The sequence below is a fragment of the Hipposideros armiger genome, unplaced genomic scaffold (genome assembly GCF_001890085.2).
Source record: "Hipposideros armiger isolate ML-2016 unplaced genomic scaffold, ASM189008v1 scaffold_842, whole genome shotgun sequence".
In the NCBI taxonomy this organism is placed as follows: domain Eukaryota; kingdom Metazoa; phylum Chordata; class Mammalia; order Chiroptera; family Hipposideridae; genus Hipposideros; species Hipposideros armiger.
The window spans coordinates 584,138-589,415 of NW_017732192.1; the positions used below are offsets into that span (position 1 = coordinate 584,138).

At 40.9% G+C, this 5,278-nt stretch overlaps 1 protein-coding gene across 1 annotated transcript in view; it reads right to left on the reverse strand.

Moving 5' to 3' along the window:
• The window catches only part of LOC109374599 (thrombospondin type-1 domain-containing protein 7A), a gene marked incomplete at its 3' end in the record, with an annotated part of 587,092 nt that extends 582,246 nt beyond the window's left edge, over positions 1-4,846 (reverse strand). The window contains exon 1 of the mRNA XM_019629338.1: positions 4,425-4,846. The remainder of the gene's footprint in view (positions 1-4,424) is intronic.
• Between the last annotated feature and the right edge of the window lie 432 nt (positions 4,847-5,278).

The following is a 5,278-nucleotide window of genomic DNA, read 5'->3' on the forward strand; positions in this document are numbered from 1 at the left end:
AAGGCAACCCAGTGCGAGGACACTGGTGTTAATTCACCCCTGAACCACCTGTGACTGGCAGGTATTGGTGTGGCTGGGATTTAATGTCATTGAAACGAATCAAGTGCATATGTAGAAATCATAACTCATTGGTTTTTGAACTCACATGGACAATATGTACATAGACTTTTGTAATACTGAAAAGAAGCATCTTTATTCATCATTCTACAATTTTAAGTATAGTTTTGGGTATGGAGGTTTTGTTTTTGTTTTTGTTTTAGCTGAGCCATCCTGCCACCTGTTGGCAGCTCAGCTCGGGCTGGGCATCAAACCGCTGTTGCTCAGAGCTCACACTCTTGAGCGAGCTCTTAACCAACTGAGACACTCGGTCCGCACCTTGTTTTTTGTTTTTTTTCTTGATGCTTACACGATGTTTGAGTGACCCAACACATGGATGGCACACCAGTTTTAAAAAGCAAGGTTTTCTTCATACTATAGGGTAAATTGAATTATTTTGAGTGACATTTTTTTCTTATTCAGTCAGTGGACATTTTTAAAAGAAATATTTATCTTTTTGTATGTATATTGATAATCTTTTTAGGAACTGATAAAAGGTATATAATCAAATTCGGAAAGTGAAGAAATACTTTGTTTTTAAAGTATTTCTGCTTTATCCTTTTATTTTCCCTTGATATCAGCAGTTTGGATTATATCACTTAAGTTATTTTAATTCTCAAAATTGTGTGACCTTAACTGCAGTGTTATTGCATTACTTACCAGAAGAGGTTATTTTGGTGAACTAATTATGTTTAGATACTTGGCTTTAAATATATATTTAATTTTCCCCATGTTATGTTTTGATACTATCCTAAAATTTTGAAATTAAATGTTCTAAATTTTTCTGCTTTGTATTGGTAAATTCAATATTTTGGAATATTAATTTCATAATTTTAACTGCCTACTGCTAAATGAAAGAAAAATCTGCAGAATTTGGTTTTTGAGTTGTTTTTGTTGCACGTGTTTAAATGTTTAAAGCAAGAAATGTGAGGATGAGAAGGATTGTAGATTTTATTGATTACCAAAGGGCTTGAATTTTAAAAGGATGAAAAAAATACTACTTTGAACTAACAATACCTAGCTGTAGTCTGTCTAAAGCAACCTTTACCCTCAGTGCTAATTGGTTTAAAGGTAGAATGTGTTTTTGTCTCTTTCCAAGAAACGGGAAGCCCATTTTTTCATTACATTACTTTTCAGAGAACCCTAAGAAAGTGTAGACTTTTGTCAAATTTTAATGTTTGAAAGCCCATTCTCATTACAAGTCTGATACAATATCACTTCATAATATTTTGATGGGAAAACACTTTTGGACTCTTTGATAAATGGCTCCCATGTTTCAGATATTACTTTGATTGAATATGATTCTAATCCCCAAAGTAGTTTGAACATGCCCTTGAAGTTTTTTCTAAATTAATTAGAATGGCATAAATATCTCATAATGTCCTTCAGTATACATTTTTTTCCTGAAGTTTACTGTAAGATTATTCTTTTTGTTTAGACATGGGAAAGTCTTTTTCTCATTTGCCTTTGCATACAAATAAAGAAGATGCTTATGGTGGAGTCGGAGCAACTGAAAATTTGAGGAATGGATTGNCAGAAGATAACATGTCAATAGGGAATCCTCACACAATCACCCTAAATGTAAATAGTCTGAATTCACCAATAAAAAGGCACAGAATAGCAGATTGGACAAAAAAACAAAACCCAACCATACGCTGCCTTCAAAAGACACATCTCAGCTGTAAGGACAAATATAGACTCAAAGTGAAAAGGTGGAAAATGATACTCCAAGGAAATGACATCCGAAGAAAAGCAGGTTTATCCATATGTACATCTGACAAAATAGACTTCAAGATAAAAAAGGTAACAAGGGACAAAGATGGACATTTCATAATGTTAAAGGGGACAATAAATCAAGAAGATATAACACTTATCAAAACTAGCCTCAACAAATTCAAGAAGATTGAAATCATATCATACCAGGCATACTCTCCGACCACAATGCTTTGAAATTGGAAATCAACTATAAAGGAAAGCGGGGAAAACCACAAATATGTCTACATTAAACAATATGCTACTAAAAAATGACTTGGACAAAGAAGAAATAAAAGGAGAACTCAAAAGATGGAGAAAGAAATGAGAATGAAAATACAATGTATCAAAACTATGAGGATGCTGCAAAAGTGGTAACAAGAGGAAAGTTTATATCATTACAGGCCTATCTCAAAAAACAAGAAAAATCTGTGGTCTCTCCCCTGGCTCTAGACTATCCTGTATCTCCACTTGATGGTGAACAGGTACGCCAAAATTAACATGTTAAGAAAAGTCTTATTTCCCATTCATAGTCCCCAGCCACATCTACTTCTCCATTTCAGTTAATGATACATACATACCACAGTTTACACTGATCTCAGGGCAAAATCCTTCTTGTCATCTATGATTTACCTCATTACTCCACCTACTATATTCAGTCCATCAGTAAGTGTAGTTAGCTCAACCTTCAAGTTCCAAATCCAACCGCTTAATCCCATATACTGCACACCATCCTAGTCATGAAAAGCCTTCTTACAGGTCTCCCAACCCTGGTCTCTGCAGCATATTAATTGACACAGCAAACAGAATTACATTTAAAATAATGAGAGAGAGCAATAGAGAAAAAATATGGGAAAAGAATGGCAAGAAGGAAGACAGAAAAAAAGAAGAAAAGGAGGACAGTGGAGGAGAGGAGAAAAGAGAAAGTTCAGGAGAATGAGGTGAACATGAGAGAGAATGTGAGAGAGAGAAAAGAAAGGAGGGATTGGGGGAAACTGAGAAATAGAATGGATAACTAAAAAGAGCAGTGAGTTAAGAGAGAAGAAAAAGACAAAATGGAGTCATCCTTCTTTCTCTCTTTCCCACCTTCCATATGTGATTAATCAGCAAATCCTATTGATCCATTTTCATCATCTATGTGAAATCTGTCCATTGACCATCACTTCCACCACCACTTCTCTAATAGGAACCATCGCTTCTTGCCTGGACGACTTTTAACACTTCCTGATTGGACAACTTGCTTGTGCTCTGGATGTATCCACAATCTATTTGTCACATACTAGCCATAGTGATTCTTTCAAAATGTAAATCCATGATATCATTTCCTTACTCTCAATCCTCCAATGGCTTCCCATTATACTAAACGAATAATAACAGTGCTTGATTAGCTGAACCCATGCTAGTTCTCTGACCTTGGTTCCCATCACTGCCCGCCTTGCTCACTCTTCTTCAGACACACTGAATAGCCCCAAGNCCAGGATTGACTTGTTTTAGCCAAGCCATTTATTTTGAAATTGCAAACAATGTCAGTGGAGGATGTCCACCCCTCCCCTACCTTTGGAAGACTTGCGCTAAAAGAGGAGGTTGTAAATTATTTAATCAGTGCCCCATTGTGGGACATTTAGGTTAAAAGCACACACTTTGTACAAGAATATTTTTTGAGTTCTCATTAGGTTGAGATTAAATTCCAAAGGATGGGATTGCTGGGGTAAAAAAATGTGAAAATGTAAAACTCTTGATACATACTGCCTAATTGCTTGCCAGAAAATTTGAGTTCACATCTTTGACAACATTGTGAGAAGTTTCATTCTCATACATGGATATATAATTCTAAATAATAAGTTGTATATTGTTTTGAATTGCATGTCTTACTTTTACAGACTCCATTGGACAAATACACCAATCCTGTCAGAACAGAGACAGTCACTTCCTTCCTTAATACACACACACACACACACACACACACACACGTTGTAACCATGAATATAACAATTCATTAAATCTCAGACTTTCTGCAAGCAATGAGTCTACTCTGTGCTTGACCGTTATTCCCTGTATTCTACCCAACCGTCAGAACAACTCTGTATTGTTTTTCTCATTTTCTAAACGAGATCACGTAGCCTTTGAGACGTTAGAGGGAGTGGCCCAAGTCACAGCGATGAGCTGAAGCCCTGGGATCTCACGCTCCTTCCAGTAACTAACCAGTGACTTAAGGGGGGTGGAGGGACACCATGTACCAAAACAGAAATCAAACCAAAACAAAACACAAGCCAAAACCAAACCGAACAAAAACAGGGTTCCTGCCCGCTTACAGTTCCCTTCTACTGGGCAAGAGGTTCGAATTAAAATAAGTGGGACTTTTCGGTTGCCAGACGTGAGTCTACCACCCCGTGTATCCCACTCCCAGGGTCGCGCGTGTCAGGGATGGAACGTGGACTAGAAGACGGTTTAGCTGAGGACCAAGGCAGACATCGGACGCTTTTCCCCTTTGCAAAAGATAATGGTCTGACAGCGGGGGGGAAAGGAGGAAGACACTGCTATTAAATTTTTCAAGGCGAGAGTGGCCAATTTTTTACCTTTTAAGTCTTGAGAGACCAAGGTAACGAAACCAGGAGCGCGCACAAGCACAGCGGCCGCGCTTCCGGTGTCAGGAGGGCGGAGCAAGGACGGGTGCGTCACGCGCACTCCTGGGCCTCGCACCTACGAGCGCGCTCTGCGCAGGCGCGGGCACAGGTTGCTACAGGGTCGGACATCAGCTGATGCCGTGGTTGCGCTGCCCCTCCTTCCCAACTCCGCGGCGACCCTGCTGCAGGCCTGTCGCTCCAGCCCTGGCACCGGGGACTGCGGACTCCGTGACCCTGTCCTCAGGCCCGTCCGCGCCGGATCAGCTCGGGACTGCGCTGCGCCCCGGCTGCCGGTGAGCGATCCCGGACGGGCAGCCCCCAGGTCCCCTTCCGGAGCGGGGCCGAGCACAGACGCCGTGGAAAAAAACCGAGAGGGTGGAGGAGGGGAGGCCGCCGGGGAGCTGGGCCCGCCTGGCGACGGGGGGGAGGCGCTCTGGGTTGTGTTGATGGAGGGGTTGTGTCACCTCCTCCTACCCGGACCCAGACTCCTGCCAAGGGGCCCCACGCACGGGTTTGATTCCAGCTCCCCAACACTTTGTGTGGCCAGGTGGCCCCTGCTTCTGCTATTCTTGAGTTTTGGTTCACGGTTGCCTGGATCTTTTTAACCTTCCCAGTGTATGCTGGGTTTTGTTTTGTTTGTGTAGCTTACGAAGGGACTGGCTTCCTTACCACAGGAGATGACGACCTATTTAAATTGGATGGAGTGCTGTACTGTTTTGTTTTTCTCTTTATACTGAGTCTGAGATCTGTGTTGGTTTTCAGCAAATGAAAAGACTGCGATAAAAATGTTGAGCACAGAGAAGAGG